General features: G+C 33.8%; 1 protein-coding gene across 2 annotated transcripts in view; it reads left to right on the top strand.

Moving 5' to 3' along the window:
• The window catches only part of LOC108549022 (kinesin-related protein 4), a 237,398-nt gene that overhangs the window by 132,217 nt on the left and 87,140 nt on the right, over positions 1-18,041 (top strand). The window contains exon 1 of one of the 2 annotated variants that reach the window (XM_017902229.1): positions 5,252-5,492. The exons of the other annotated variant lie outside the window; for it this stretch is intronic. The gene's annotated coding sequence lies outside the window, so the exon portion shown is untranslated. Of the gene's footprint in view, positions 1-5,251; positions 5,493-18,041 lie in introns of those variants that run through there. 2 annotated transcript variants of the gene reach the window in all.

Below are 18,041 nucleotides of genomic sequence, written 5' to 3'. Positions count from 1 at the left end.
GAATTTCCATCATAATCAGATCCTAATCAACGAAATACTCCAGAGAAGTTTTAGGTATATTTAATTCAGATAAGCTTTGAACCGCAGTAAATGACCTTGGACGACCTTGAAAGACAAGTGTTATAGATATGGCGTTACGTGCTGTATACTAAACAGAAATAGGAATAAATATCAAATATTCAACGTAAAATAAAATTATAATTAAAAATATGCAATTGGTCTAACAAATAATTTTGCATTGGAATTCGGATGTATAATGATTTTCAATATAGCAATAAAAGTCATCGAAACGGTTAAATTCTATTTAATATATTTTCTAAGACACTTATAACCTTGGAAATAATTGCATTCGAAGATTAAAATGGGACACCCTGTATATTGTACGTCGAATACCATAAATATTAAATAAACTAAATAGTAGAAAATTAATTAAATTAGACAAATAGTTCGACACAAATAAATCATCGTGAAAGTAATCTAGATCAAAAATCTAAGGGAAATGAATTTTTCATTTATTTCGTATTACATCCATTAATTTCACAATAACGTAACAATCTATGTAAGAGATACTAAAAACTGGACTGGATTACGATTGTAGTCGTGTTACAATTAATTTTTCAATTTACCCGAACTCGCAACTTGCACGATTTCGAAAATATATGTACATTACTCGAGTCACTTTTATCTATTAAAATTTACTCCACGTCGAGAAATCGCTCGAATAACCCCTTAGTTGCCGATACCATTTAAGCAGATCACATTTCTTCCAATTTGTTCGAGTGATCGAGTTATTTAGAGAATTATGAGACTTTTACTTGATTTAAATTTGAACCGAGTGCTTCAATTATGGAAATAACTGCAACGGCCCAGCTATTCGCTGCATTTGCGAGATAAAGGAGTCAATGAAACATTAGACTGATTAAAAGTATTGGCTGAAACATAGGTTGCCTGGACGCACGCCATCTAGCTGCAGCTTGCCACTTGGAAAGGGAAGGTCAATTTAAATTTCGCGCGCTGGGAAGCTAACCAAATAGCGCGGTGTATCGCACGCCGGCAATTTCGAATGATGTTTAGTCCCCTAGCCGCTGTACCACCCCTTTTAATGTAATTGTCGGATAGGACGCTTACTCGTTAGCGCCCTTTGTAGATCTAACAGTCGATAAAGGCTCGCGCTTTAATCCGAATGAGCGCATTTGATTGTCGACTTCCATGAAAGTTTGCTTGATTATAAAGCTGCGAGGAGTGTTTCTAAAGATACAGCACTGAAATTCTTTTTAAGCCTGCGTACATTTAAAGATTTGATAAAAAGAGCAAAATTAAAAATACATACTTACGTATTTCTTGTCATTTATGTATTTTACATTCTTGGAAATCGTTTCACGAAACTGTTCTTAATTTTTATTATACATGTTTCGTATGTTTCATAGATGTTTTTAAAAAGCGGTAGAGAATGGAACAGTTAGATTGAGTTTATGCTGGAATACTTCGATTCGGAATCATTTTTTTGTAATTGTATTCTTACGTGATGCTTTGTTTGTAATTAGTAAGAAATGGTTTATTTGAATTTTATTTCATTTTCTATAAATAACCGTTAGGAAATTCATGAATAACATATTTTCTGGAAAATATAGTGATGTATCAGTGGCGATTATATTATATTCTGGGGCCATTTTTGTGGTACTTATTATGGTGTTAATGGTATTTATGCTATTTACACTATTATTTATACTGTTTAATAATAGTTTTCCTATCTGACTTCAGAAGTTATTTATATTATCTTTACAAATTTTTAAAAATTCTCTGTCAATGACGATGACTGTTTTAAAGTGTTTTAAGATCATTTATCATTATCGTATTTTTAGCCTCTTATACTATAGTAACGAGTCCAACTCATTGTGAATTTTTCATCCTAAACTCTACAAAAATGTGTTACATTCGCATTAGACTGAAATTATATTTAACGTATTTTATCAAGAAATTTGAACAAAAAGTTTGCATAATTTTATTGCAAATAAAATATGTATATGGCAGGCAATTGAAACTAAATAATTTCGCAATCCACAGTTTCTCATAAGTGAATCATAACGTAAAAGGGTAAATGATCATACAAATTTTCTAAAAATATCGATATTGAAATATGTAAATGATTCATTTTGAGAATACATCAACGACGACTATTTGAGAATATTCTAAGGCTATTCGCCGCAATTTTGATTGTTAGGTAATTATAATGTAATTTGTCTTGCTTTTACAAAATTTTTATTAAAGTTATGACTTAGGAGTTAGGAATTATGAGTTATGACAAATTATAATTATTTTATATATATATTATTTTTACTCTAGAACGACTAACCGACTCGTAAGAGAGTGTCAAGAGGTTATGTGACGCAGTTCGCCTAATTCCCCAATTCTCATCCAATGTTTATATAAATATTCCTTCTCTGAATCTAGACTTTATAATCTATTTATTCGCATTTTATTTCCAAGATTTTTTTATATAACTAAACTTACCTTTTCAACAATTTTTCACATAAATCGATAATAAAATCGATTGCTACTATTCGACGAGTTGACAGTTATAAAACTGTGTGTACTTTCTGGAAGATTATAAAGGTAAAGAAAGTTGCGCATTTTGTACCGTTCGTTTTCTTCACGCGAACTCTGTATCAAGGACCAGAAACCGGTATCAGTCTTATTCTCAGACGCGAGAGATAAGCTCTTCTCTCTCGTTCTCTTCTTATGCTTTCGCTGCGGTATTTTATTCTTGTTCGTATTCTCTTGTGCGATTATTAATCGTACGAAGAAATGCCTGAGCAATATCCGAGAAAATATGATAAATTTAATAATCACCTGATAAATTAACATTCCTCGTGTAACATCTGAAAAATCTCGGTTCTAATGCTCGGAGACGAAGATTTTGTAATGGAATTTTCAATTCGTTGGAAACAGGTCGAATCGTCATTTATTTTCACCGACTAATAATATAATTATGATTGTAAAATGATCAATCAAACTTGTGGTATCTAATACAGTGAACTGTGTAAATTACTTTGTCATTTGCGATGAGCTTATATATACATAGACCGAATATAATTTTACATAACTTTGTAGTATAGATATTTTAAATAAAATTTTCAATTACGTTATATTCTTTCGTATTTTCAACTTTTGACTTTTACTAAATTAAAACGAAATTAGCAACGATATTATATTTTATAAGTAAGGATGCATTGTATTTATAAATATGATTCTTGTTTATAGAGAAAAATATAATCTCTACGGTATTAGAAATTTTATTTCAAAATTTCAGTTATGTCGTATTTATTAAATGCTTACACACCTTTACATTAATTTTTATCTTTATTTTTTAATAGCAATCTTGTAATATTTTAAAAAGAAGGAAAAATAATCTTGATATTATTGTTTTTCAAACAAAGGAATATCGCGTGATACGATTACGCTGTGCTTGTTATTCTTCTAACACACTGAATATCGAAGATCGTAGATAATAGAGCATTGTACATTAGTCATAATCATGATATTTGTCGTTAAACGAAGGAAAAAGCAAAAATATCATTCTACAAATTTGGAATGTTATATCTAAAATTGTATATAATAAAATACGAATGATTTTATTGTGCAAGAGTAAGTCAAGTCGCTGTAGTTTGGTGAAAAAAAATATATCGAGAAATTACTGTTTCATGGTCGGCAACAAAGATGAATTTCGTGTCCAACTCACTTGCCCCATTTAAGACCTGCATCTTTTCTCTCCATATTAAGGCACTTTAAAGAGAAATCTAAAAATGTTCACGAGGAAACATCAAATTTTCACAATTTATAAGAGATTTCTACAAGAATTTGCATAAAACTTACACAAAAATTATTAAGAATATCGAATTTAAATATTTATTTAACCGAAATATTTTTAAATTAGAATATCAATTTGTCCCTTGCAATATTCACTCTAATTTACCAAATTTGATTCGAAATCTATGCTTATAACGATTAAATATAATCGATAATGTAATTTCTCGATATTGGAATAGCTGGAAGAGAAAAGGATGTAAAAGAAAGGGTGAAAATATGTGGCAAATTTGAATTCGTATAAATCAGAGAAGAGAACACCTTGCATCGATGAACAGAAGGCAATTACGGATGCTTTGCAATCTCATGCTCTATTAATCGTCTCGTAAGAACATTAGGAATGGCGATCGCAAAATTTTACAGAGCTTATCGTCCTGGATGACGTGTTTTGTGCTCGTGTATGGCTCTCCATACATATGTAAATAGACGTGGAATAAACGGAACATTATAATAACAATGAGCAATGGGCAAAGCGGAGGGGGCAAAAATAGCAGGGTCCGGTAAATGTGTGTAGTGAAAGATGAAGGGGGGCAGTGTGACGCATGGTTTGCGGCACGAGGGAACACCATTATTTCCCCTAACGCGTCGAGAATGTCGAACGCTAATCCAGTGGCAGCGGATGGACGAAAGTTGCCTGAATATTGCACGTATCAATATGCATGAGCTACACTGGCCGCCGAGTAACGTGGCTTCTCCAGTTCCGGCTATCTTCTGTCCCACAAGTCGACTTTTCCACGACGAGACACCCTGCCTCTTTTACACTCGCGAATTTATTTCTCTACCTTTATTTTCGTCCCATTAGACCTGTAAATATCCAGCATATAGAAAGTAACAACGTTTGAAATAAATATCTCCATCTATAATGCGATACTTCTCGGTTGTCGTGTCCTTGTTACGCCCAGATACTTAAAGTTTTATAAACGACGTTCCAAACTCCAGTTATAGTCGTTAAATCTTTATTCGTTAGGAACAGGAGCAACACGTTTATCGATATATACTTCCCGTGATATTTTAGTTAGGAAAAGTGTAGCCAGAAAGATCGATGTACGTATATCTTTCCGTAAGTCGAACTAATTAAAATTCGAAGCCTTTTAAATTCGCCTGTTAACACGTTGTTCGGACTTTCGTGGTTAAAAGTTCGAAGATCCAACGATTTCACGGATCCTGGCACGCTACGTACCAGATCGCTATCTTCACGAACGCGAGCGGCAGACGGCATGCATGTTGGCCAGAGGAGCGAGGGGGTTTCCGAGCGATGACCGAGACTCGGGGTGGGGGTTGCGAAAGGACCAATCAAGCCGAGAGCCTGACAAGGGTGGCGTGAGTCATCGGCAACGGTCTGGTGGCGACATCCGGTGGCCGGCAGTCTGCCAGTCGGTCGCGAAACGCCACGCCCGCCGTTTCAAATCTGCGAGAATTCCTTTCTCGTCTGTGTACTTCGATACACGGGCCCTCGTACGATCGTTTTGCGAACGCGAGGGAAACCGGCCCGAGTCTGCGCAGGCAAACGAACAAACAGCGGTCACGAGAACGATTTTTCAGCTGACCGAGAGCCGGCTTTTCGTCGAGTGGTGTTCTGTGACGGCTACCTGCTTGGACCACGTTTCCCGGTGCCGGTATATAACATAGTGAGTTTACACGTATCGATTCTGTTGTTTATCGTTTACGCGACGAAATTTCGGTGTGTGTGGCTCGAGAAATCTAGTGTTATTCGGAGCGGAACATCTCGAGCCGGTGCTCAGCAACTTCAGTTTTCTCCGGTTCGAACAGATTTTTCTGCAATTCTTCCACCGACCCAAATGAATTCGCTTCATTTTAGTTCGCTATTTCGCGTGTCTTTATGTCACGTGTTTTTATATTCTATGTAAACAGTTCAAAATGATATCGATAAAGGAGGTTATAGTACACGGGATTCTTTAGATGTCACGTTGCCGACCGAGCCGGTGAAACTTTTCCGCATCACGCCCCGCAGAATTAAGTCTAGTAACAAAATTCTTGCAATTATTAAATATTTATAGTTACCGAATTATATTTTTATTTTTTTACTTTTTTTTATATTACATTATTTATACGCGACGAGAAATTATATTATAATATATTGAGACAAATATGATACGAGTGATTGGCGGAGTGTAATTTTTTAATTGTTTTGCTATATCGTGTATCATTTGTAATATCAAATATCACGTTCCGTGATACGTATTCAATATTCGAGTAACAGGTTGTAAGTATTATTAATTTACTGTTACTCCACTATTAGAAATACGTTGTTTGATATAAAGCATATTTTGTTATAAAATTTATTTTCGTCAGAAAATGTAAAATTTGTGAATTTTAAATCATTTTCTCGATTTATACCGATTCTTGCGTTTTTACGCGAGAATATTTATTAGGTGAAAAAAGTTCGAGATATCGGAGTTAATTCGAGGAGAAAGTTCCAGAAACCGGAAATTGAAAGGCTCGTAAAACTTTAGGGTTGCAGGAAGTACTGTGATAAATAATGCAAAAATTTTTTCTCGTATTCTAAATTTACTCGTGTATCGCGCATTAAAAGTTTTATCAGGTTTTATTTCTTTCTTATCCTAAGCAGGTAAGGGATACGAAGTTTGGAAGACAAGTTTGGATAATTACCGTTGTTGATTGATAGGTTATGTTCGTGGCTTTCGATTTGTTCATATTCGATCATATTCGATCATATTCGATCATAATCGATCATATTCGATCATATTCGATCATATTCGATCATGTTCGATCATGTTCGAGTAAAATAATAAAAATAATGTTATTCTTTAGCGGTTATCTCTTAATTAGTTGAGCCTTAATTAATTTGTGTGAAAAAATTCTGTACATATTCTTATGTATATTCTCAATTTAATTACTTTTTTTTTATTTATGACAAGGATGTGCTAAAACTAAAATAAAAAGGTGATATAGTAAGTGAATGTCCTTGGAAATGTTATTTTAGTTCATTTGCAAAGTTATGGTCATAATAAGAAACGTATACTCAATTTTTGTAAAAGTATTTAACTTTTTCCTAATAGATAGCGTCTCCATTTTTAGCATAATTTTTATCAATCAGTAACTATTTTACTCAACGAAAATGCAATATCAACCAAAAATATTACTTTGGTTGTATTATTAATTAAGAGAGCTAATACAAATTACAGAATTCCAGCGTTTATCATTTTTTAATGCGATTAAATGTTATGAAATTTTTAATTACATTTTACTTGTTTATGAGCAATATTATCTGGATTAGGATTATTTTAGATGTTTGAAATATCGTTTTATTTAGGTTTTAGGTTTTAATTAGTGTTATTTTAAATAACGAATCTTTTCAGATTTTAGACAATAAGCCGAACAAGGATTTTCAAAACTTATTTTTATTATTTTTTGCTACAATTTTCAATGTTAATGAAAAATTAATTCGGGAAATTAATTTGAAAATTATAACTGAAAAAATAAATAAATACTTTAAGAGTATTTATATGTATTTATATTCGTACATTCTTGAATATTGTTTTTTTGTCTTAAATAAATAATTTCGCTAAAAGTATAACATTCTGATTGGTTTAAAAAATAATTACGAAAAGAGAATAAACCTACGACATATTTTTTGATAAAAGACTGAAAATTAAAATTCGTTAGATAAAATGTTAGTATTAGCCATAAATGACATCATAACGTAACGCGATTTTTGATCCATTGCGTATTTAAGTGAAGTTTGGATCAGAATGGTATTTAAATTCTGTAATAAATTTCATATATTTAAACTTGGATAAAATATATCGCGTTATAGGAATATAAACCCACGAATAAATTATTTGTACATATCGATATTCAAATTTTGAACTCGATTTCACTCTAACCGCGTCCATATAAGTGTTGAGTTGTGACTATACCGAGCGACCAGCTCTCGCAGTTTCATCGTAATTTCGAGTTCCCGGTGCGAGATGGAGACACCGGTTCCTTCCTTCTCACTGTAGTTTATCCGTAGTTAATTCGACCTTACTCTCCGTGTCGCGCGGAACGCGAAGTAAGAGAAGAACCGTGCTCGTACAGCTTTCACGATTTACAGTTCAGAAAGCCGAGTGGCGTCGCGTCTCATGAAGCATTTGCGAAATTTGCCAATTAACTCGCTCATGGCGGGCGTAATGTGTAACAGGAAGTAAAATCGAGACTCCGAAGGTGGCCGCGAATTTTCCTCGGTCGGTAACTCTAGGTGCACACTCCGCAAACCGCAGAGCGATAATAGACGCCGTGCTTAATTGCATTTTATGCTGTCGTAAAATGCTACGATACCGGTGCCGAAGGCAGGAATGAAAGCGGAGCAAATGCGGTAAGCCGCAGGTCCCTGTAACGTAACACCGTGCAGCAGGACAGAAGCCGAGGAAAAAAGCGAACCGCCGCGCTGCGCCGCACCGCGGCGCTCTGCACCGCACCAGGCCGTTCGAAAAAACCGATCGCTGACTTTCTGTTCTTGAAAAATGGTGGATCTGCCTCGGGCGGATTGTCCCGATATAAAAAGCGACGACGTTACGATTCGTGCTTTTTCGTGCAGTTCTGTTCGCCGCTCGAAGAAAGTGTAACGAATACATCTTGAAAAATTCCTCCATTCTAAAATACACGTCTGTTTGCTTTTCTAGATGCGTTATTTTTAATTCGATGCCTGTCCACGCTTGATCAGTGTCATGACGCATGCACAAGGATGTAGCGATAAGTCGAACCGAGGAAAATAAGAGGCAACGTTAATTCCAGGGAAATTATAGAATACCATTCGGATTTACGCTTTCACGCTTTACGGTTTACGCTTTCTTCTGTAAGTCCTTTCTTGTATTTCGAGTACTAAATTTTGTAGAATCGAAGTTCGACATATTTCAAACTTTCAATCTTTTTCAGACAAAGGTGATTCATATGCTTATCCACTGCATTGAAAATTATACAAATTATCGCGTAGAAGAAAATAATTCTGATTAAAAAGTGGAATTAAATTTCTAAGATATTTCTACTATTGTGCAATTTTTGTCTCGTTTCTGTCTCCAACTATTTTAAATCTTCAACACTGCGGGTGGGATACCACGTATAGTCAAAATGTTTTATCATTTCCGATAGAAAGTTAGGCAGAGTTTATGTATAAGGATTTAGGAATTTTTTTATAATTATTTTGCGAATAATAAGTGTCATCTTATTATAATAATGATAATTGAGGAAGATTTACTTCACGATAGATGAGATAAAGTATTATTTTTATAATAATCACTACAAGATAGGCATCGAATAATTAATGTAAAATAATTGTAGAAAGCTTAAATTTGATATTTAAAAAATTATATTCCCTTTGAAAGTTGTGGCATTATGATAGATAATTTAGTAACCTGTATAGCAATTAGACGCAATTTCACGTTAAGATCGTTTACTCGTTAAGCTTAATTACGATTATTTTTTCTTTTTGAAATACTTGCATCTGACATATTGGAGAAATATGCTTCGAACAATAATATTTTGTAAAATTGCATTACAAAGAAACAGAAAGCTATTAGTGGAATTAATTATTCTCGGCAATATAGAATTTTAGTTCTGATAAATATATTCTGGTTTAACAAGCTCTTGTTAAGTACTCACCTTAATTACATACAAATCATACCGATATATATATTTACACTTAGTTCCACGTGTGATATTAATTTAATTTTTTATTTCATCAGACCTGCATTTATATTTCCAAAAATGAATTTTTCTTCAAACACATTAGATCCGTATCAACGTTGAAAAATAACGCGAAACGCGATTTGTCATCATGAAGATTCTTCGATATCGATTCACCGGATACCTGAAATGTAAAAAATTCTGAAATACTTTAACGCTAATGTAATTTGCAATTATATCCGTTATTTCCGGTAGGCATTGAGTTTCTCAGAAATGAATTTTTATTTCTCATTCTTCTATTTTCCATGCTTGCAGATTATTCTGACCCAATAGCCATAACTAAGAGAACGTGTCGTAACGTATCGATTAAGGAGAAAATTATTCGGTCTGACCATTTGTCTGGCATTTCTCGAAAGTTGGTCGGAGGAAGAGCCACGATGTTACATTCCGAGGGATCGAGGAATTCACGAAACAAGAGCAAACGAGAGCAAACGAGCACATTTAACACCCAACTTTATTGCCGGAATTAACATGAGAGCGTAACACACAACTCCGTATCGCGTTCCACCCGCGGCTAACAGGAAAGAAAGCGGATCTCCGCATTTTTATGAAAATGTATGCACGTAGCGGCGGATTTGCGGTGTATAGCAACCACTATCGAAGATGCATGCCTTTTATTCCGTTCGTCAAAATCTTCCTTTTGTCGTCACAGCGAACGATTTTACGTCGAGCATTGGAATTGAAAACAACGAGACAGTATCTTCCGCAAATTTCCATTTTTTCAAACAATATTTTTCCTAATTATTTATTTCTCTTGTTTTTATGCTGTGATACATTTCGCTGATACAGTAATTTTATTTCCGAGTAAGTTAGCGAATAATTGAGGGTACATTTGTGAAATTACAGGCAACCGTGTTATTATTGTAGTATTTTATACCATAATAACTTTTTTAGATTTTGCGTTCGTTTATTTTTCTTGTGTATCGCATTTAGAAAATTTACGTTGCTATTGCCGTTGATTTGTTAGTCTTATAGTTAGATAGGAAGTAAGCATTGAAAATATAATTCTCTTAATTACTTTAACTTATTCGCTTTTCCCTGTGGTGACATATAGTCGTGTAAATTTTGAAGGAAATATCCGTAAAGAAAATTGGCATATTAATTTTTTCAAAGATATCTCTGAATTTTGATTTCGTTCCAATTTTTCATTTTGTTCAAAAGTATATTCTAATATGTGAAATACAACGTTTTAAAATTTCATACGATGTGTGTATATAAATTAGATCGAGATCAGGTTCTTTTCTGAATTTAAGTTCGTCGAAGAAATGATTTATTTCGGAATTATTGTACACGTTTCTACTTTTGAATTCTGCTTCTCGGCTCGTGATTCGGGCAGGTCGACTTAGGTTTTCAATACCTGTAATTTAATACCTATGAGGGTCTATCATCTCCATAATTAGCGATATTACGAGGTACTTGGCAGTAGCCTCGCCTAGCACATGTCGTTGATTCGTCCATTTTTCAGCTGACGACAGCTAGTCGTCAGTATCCTACCAGATATCTGACATATGTTCTATCGAGGTACAATATCAATAATGATATACCTTGAGATCTTGTTTAACCCTTTCGTAGCTGAAGGTGATTATGGTCATGCTGCATTCATCGTCTCGTGCATGCTGCGAGTGAATATTATCATTTATCGTCGAGGACTAACTACACTGAAGAGCAAAACTGAATTCATATTTGTTAATATTTGAGCAACGATAACTTTGCGAGGAGAAATCGTACGATAACATTTGGGGGGCCGATAGAAAGGGTAAAGCTTGTACTTTCACGCCTACGAATTTAATTTCTGCTTAGAAGTTCTTATAGTAGAGGACAAAAATTTTTCGTTTGGAAAATTGGAAAAATTCGAACGCCGATAGTTTCCTTAAAAATATTTTTTCGGGGTCTAAGTCAACGCGAATCGAATCACTCGAGTCTTTAGAAATTTCGAATTTTCAGAAGTCCCATAGCAGATAACGCGCGATTTTTCGTTGCACTATTCATCGAACTTTGATAGTATTTGTTATAAGTATAGAAATCGGAGAGCATTTTATTTGTATTTATTCATAACGATTGTGTGTAAATAGAATTGTATCCGGTGCATCTTGTAGCGTATTAAGTTTTCTCAGCTAATGAAATATAATGAAATAACAACTCCTTATCCGAAATGTAATCGCTTGAAAGTGAAAAATTGCTCATTAACTATTATGGAGCTTCTTCAAACTGGTCACTTTGGTGGCTTACTTCCTGGTAATTTGGGGCCCGAATCAAATTTTTAAAATCCATCAGCGTTCGAATTTTGCAATTTTTCAAATGGAAATATATCTTCTATAAAAATATCTTAATAGAAATTACATTTAGGAACACGAAGGTATAGGATTTGCCCTTTGTATTGACCTCGCAAACGTTGTCGTACGACATTTTCTCGCAAAGTTATAGCTGATCATATATGAACGTATAAATTGTTTTGCTCTTCAGTGTATATGCTAAAGATGACTGTATATGTTAAAGATGACTAGTCGCATAATATCGAAAGCTGACTGTATATTAAAGATGACTGCAGTCAGTCAACGTTAATTGCTTGCTTCATACTGGAAATGCCTTTAATTGCACAATCTCGAGAACTGACTTTATATTAAAAGTGGCTATAGTCACTTAATGTCGTGGATTCACTGCGTAGTGGAGATGAGTATAGTCACTCGAGGTAAAAAACTGATTGAATATTAATGGCAACTATAGTCACCTAATCTCGAAAGCTGACTACATGCTAAAGGTGACTATAGTCATCCAACATTGAGTGTTCGCTGTAAGAAAGGTGATTATAGTCCTGTGTTAAAAGTTTGCATCAGTCACTTTGATTCTGTAGTACATCGTGTCATATTCTATGACTGACTGCAGTATTTTTGTATATACTATTATTTTGTCTGATTGCTCTGATGCTCGACAGCGAATCTATCATTGCTGTCAGATTTATGATGTATGTTTATACATTATTCGCATAGTCTTGTCTTGTTTTTTCTATAAACTTTCCTATAAAAATTTTCATACTCAACAATTTCTCGAATTGACCTTTTTCTAACGCGTGTATCTTTACATTTCTTTACATACGAATTTTAGATGATTTAAATAAAAGATAAATAATTTACACGTTGTTATAATCTGTTTAAAACAGAGAAAGAGGAGGAAGAGGATCAAATAAGTTCATGTTAATATATCGGTACAGTCTTGCTTCTTTTATGGATTAGCAATATATCAGGTATAAAAATATGAAAAATCAGTGATTCTGCAAAGTCATTAAATTGTTTTAGATGAAATCGTGGCAATTTAAAACAGTGATTTATTAAAATAAGGAAAATTCAGAGTAATGACAATCAATTTGTCGCAACGTGTCGTCTCACTGCCATTCTCGCTGTTTCATAGTTCACCACTTAGCGTATCTAGCCAAAATACGCGATAGAATATTGGCATCCTTTCAATAATCATTTTACATGCAAATTTACGTAATCTTGTTTACACGTTATACGATATTAATCCTATGTCTCTTTCCAATTACATTTTACATCGATAAATCGATATTTTTTGGATATAATGTGATAGCAAAAATTTGTTTATACGATACTGTTTAGGAAGAAGATTCAACGTGCTTCGTGAAACTTACGTATCGAGTAAAGTTCAAAGTAAAATTAAAAAGTTAAAAAACTAAAAAATTAAAAAATTAAAAAACTAAAAAATTAAAAAATTAGAAATTAAAGATGTAAAATTCGACGTATTATACCGAATGTTTTTTCATTAGTATCAAGGAAACTATAAAATTCCCAGTGCTGAAATTTTAAATTTAGGATTCGTTCCCCCACTCCATCCTCTTCTCCAAATTTCACCTCGATCGGCCATGGGAGTCTGTCGGAATATTTTCTCCGATATTTCTACCTCTTATTTTTCAAATTTCGTCGATTTAGCAAACGAGCGAGTCTCATAATTTTACAGCACAAAGAACGAAATAAAATCTGAAGTGATACGTATGCGTGAATAATAATTCATATTGTAAGAATTTCTATTCACGATCGCAGAATTCGAGAGAATTTCTTGGAAAAGTAAATTAAGAGAATGAAAACCGAAGTTCAGAGTACTGGGCATAAAGAGCTGAAAACCATTGAGGATACAGCTGCTCGGGGTTTAACGCGAGCCACTGCAGTGAGAGAGAATAAAGCGATCATTCAGCTTTATGAAACCATGTGGACCTTGCTCCAGCCATGAGGCACAGATTTATTTGACGAATAAAAATATATATGTGTGTATATGTTTGCTTCACAATAAGGCATTCTTCGAAACAGTTTCATACCGAATGTCGCGCTTATTAAGAAGAATTTATTCCTTTAACGACAGCACGCTGAAAATCGCCTAACACGAGCTTATGTTCGCTGTGATCGGTGATAATGACTAAAACGTATCGCTATATAACCGATTAGAATCATACGTATTGATATCATAGTTTATGTCCATTATTTAACTCGTTTATTTTAGCACTCGATTTAATATTGTAGGATACCATTTTGGAAAGAAATCGCGAATCGGCCATTGTCAACAAAAACAAATTATAAACCGATCAATATTGTAGGATGACGAAACTGGTCTTGAGACACCGAAAATTGACGAAAGAAAAAGAACAGAATAACACAAACTCAAAACTAGTAGGGAAAGAACACCGAGGTAACGAAAACACAAAGACGCACTCTTTTAACCTCTTGGCTACCGTGGGCGCATATACGCGATCAGAAATTTTACTTTTGTGACACAGGGGGCGCATATAAGCGCTCAACACGGTTTGCTTTTCTGACACAGAGGGCGCATCTCTACCAAAAATTTTGTCGTTATCAGCAGACATTGTGAATGAATTCCTACCCGTGTGGTACGACCGGTGCGTTTCAAAGTCTGCCGTAGTCAAAGAGTTAACCCTTTGCACTCGAGAGGTGCCTTTCAGTCACCATTTCATAAAGTTTCGAAGCTCGATATTAATTAATATATCAAGTTTAAAATAATATAACAGTGTGCAAGATATCGAAATTAAATAATCCTAAGTGTTAGTTATTATACGATTTCTTATTTACTGCTCAGAAAATAGCATCAGCCTTATACCAGAAAATTTTTCAACTCGTACCCTTCTTCAGCCAAAAAATCGTCGAGCGCAAAGGGTTAAAACTCTCTTTCCAACACCAAGCGACTCACGCTTGTGCTGGTCACGACCGATTTCTAAGGACTCTGTTTTGCTTGTCAAGGACCACGCTTTTGTGCTTTCCTTAACCTACGCTTCACCTCCTCGTAGAGGAGTCACGCAACTCAATTTTGTTATATAGAATAACTTTTCGATTTGCTTCTAGAAGATATCGATCGGTTTGCAATTTGTTTTTGTTGGCAATAGCCGATTCGCGATTTCCTTTGGTATCCTACAATATTTTCTAGAAGCAAATGGAAAAGTTATTTTGGGCAGCGAAATTAAGTTGCGAGGTCCCTACAGGGAGGTAAAGCATAAAAGCATGCTTCTGACGACCAAAACAGAGTCCTTGGAAATTAATTGTGACCAGCAAGAGCGTGAGTCGCTCGGTGTTGGAAAGAGAGTTAAATTAGATTGCGTCTTTGTGTGTTTTCGTTTCGTTATCTTGGTGTTCCTTTCTTAAGTTAAATTAGTTTTATGAGTTTTGAGTTTGTGTTATTCTGTTCTCTTTGTTTCGTCAACTTTTAGTATCTCAAAACCAGTTTTCGTCATCCTACAATATTTTCTTTCTTTTTCTTAAGAATTAAGTCTCGAATAATGGTAAAATTATTTGTATCGTTTCTAGTAATATTTCTAGTGACATTTTCTAAGATATTACTATGAGAGACTCGGGTAGATTTGTTCATTTTCTGTAATGAAATTTTTCATTTTAAAATTTCGTTTCTTACGAATGCTAATAAAATTATTGCTTATGACAAATTATAAAATTTAAGGGAAATATTGACGATTGAAATATTTTAAATTTGTGTAAATTGTTGGTAAAATACCATAAAATTGGTAAAATAATTGAAGAAATAACCAAGTTTGTACAAAGTTTTTTAATTTGAAAATAAAGGAGATTATGAATGAAGACTATTGTCATATTTTACAGGAAACTTTTGTTGCTACGTAGTACAGTGGGTAAAAGAAGTATTGGCATACTACGTTACAAGAAAATTCTCCTAAACAAGGGATTCTGATTTGAATTTATTAATTCCGATGAAACTCTACGAGTATGTATACAACGGATTATACACGCAATGATCTTTGGTCTCGCATAATATCACTCTAAGCAGATGAAATCAGCAATTGAATTTCCACTGTTCTTTTCACTTTTTCAAATAAAACTTTATAATATTTATAATATTCCGATAGAAAGTTTTGAGTGAAACGCAATAGCATGAAATTATTTAAAATCAATGTAACTTTTTAATTACAAAATACTATAATGCATGGAAAGTATGGAGACGTTAGATTGCTATGAAGTGAAAATAAAAAAGAATTATTTCCACTTTTTCGTATCGTCGAGGAAGAAATGATGGAAGAATTATAATTTAAAAAGAATTATAATTGCGTTTGACCACCTTTTTGCCAGAAATAGTGGTACAAGGTACAACATCTCTTATACAAAAAATATCGTGAAACAAATTTGTTAAAAAATTATAATCAGAGCACGCGAAAGTACTGAAACTTCGAGGGTCTATTTGGCTCTCTTAAATAGATTTACCACCCATACAAAAATTTCTCCATATACATTTTATTGTGTTCTAAATGTACACAAACATTCATTAAACACTAGATTTAAGGATGTTGATTATATACCTATTTTTACCTAAATGTGCCAATTTGACTCGTACAAGAAAATTGAAGTTTTTTGCAAAGAAAATAGTTCAGAATCAATTTAGATGAAAGATTTATTATTAAAAAATTCATTGAAAACATTTTCTACGTATAAACTCTGTGTTTGAAATACATTTTCCGCAAACATTTCTATTACATTTAGCACAAAGGCTCTTACATCTATTTCTATTACGTGATTCTTGAACTTGACAATTCTTTCGTGCGTCAGTAGTATGAATTTTTGTCAATGGAATGGAAGTGTTCTCGACATTTCCTCTATATTTACTTCTTAGGTCCTCAGCCAATTGAAAATAAAATCTTTCTTTGAAATATTTACTCGAGTGGCCTCTTTATATAGAACCCAAGCATTGATAGCTGCTAAATCTAAAATGTCATAGAAAACTTGTAGAGGCCATCTGCGAGAGCCTGCTTTAACGCTATATTCTCGAGCCATTTGGTCGAGTATATCCACGCCATACTTGATGCTATTATAAAATGTTACTGTTTCCGGAATAAGTTTTTTATTTTTTTCAATTATTATATTTTTATGTTTTGAGCTTAGTAGTAAAACTTTTTTATTAGGCTCGCTTTTATAAATGGTTGCAAAAGTTGTCCAGGCCTGATGCAGGCTATAAATTTCACGTGTTATGCGATTAAAAATAGGTATACCACATTCGATGATGCGAAATGAAGGGGTCTGCGGGGGAGAGGAATCAACATTTACATATATTTCATTACGTAACTAAAAACCAACGTATGATTTTAAGAAATAATATTTAACCCTTTGCACTCGACAACTTTTTCGTTGCAGAGAAATAGTAATTCGAAGACTTTCTGTCATAGAGTCGACTATATTTTTAAAATGGTAAATCAGAAATCATATGCAAATTAAGACGTAGAATTATTTTTCTTCGACATTCCACACATCGTTAAGTAATTTTAAATTTGATATATTAATTGAGGTCGATCTTTAGAATCTGATTAAATGGTGACTGAGAGTCACCTCTCTAGTGCAAAGGGTTAAGTTTTATACGTATAAATAGTAATCAAATTTTTAACGAGTCAAATTGGCTCAGTCCGTAAGTCTGGTGATAAAATCAAAACTTTTTGGTTAGGTGAATTTCCATGTAATACATTGTGCCAATACCTTTTCCACCCACTGTGTACCAGACAATCCAAATATTGGCAAGACTCTCAGTTGGGTGTGGCTGTATCGAGCAATCAGGATTTATACTTTTGGGTGGGGGTCGGTTAAACGATGAATTTAATTCCCAGAATGTTATCTTTAAGCAAAAGAATTGAAGTTTGAGTGCCCGATGTTGACAAAGCTGTTGCTATCTTTTCTTGGAAACTTATCAAGCGATTGCTGTTGTGCCAATTTGACTATGATTTGTCAGTACCAGTTGCATTTTATACGATTATTTCTGAACGAATATGCTTATACAGGGTGTCCCAGCAACGGTAGTAAAATCGGGAAGGGGCTGATTCTATATGCAAAAACGAATCGAAAAAAAAAAGAATAAAATTTTTTGATTCCTAGCTTCGTTGTCGAGAAAATTGACTTTGAATATTCACCGAACGCGGGTGCATTTAATTATGACTTATACGAATAGACGGT

Source organism: Eufriesea mexicana, unplaced genomic scaffold (genome assembly GCF_001483705.2).
Source record: "Eufriesea mexicana isolate 0111107269 unplaced genomic scaffold, ASM148370v2 scaffold1809, whole genome shotgun sequence".
Taxonomy (NCBI): Eukaryota; Metazoa; Arthropoda; class Insecta; order Hymenoptera; family Apidae; genus Eufriesea; species Eufriesea mexicana.
The sequence above is the reverse complement of the archived record's forward strand: the minus strand, read 5'-3'. Positions and strand labels throughout refer to the sequence as shown.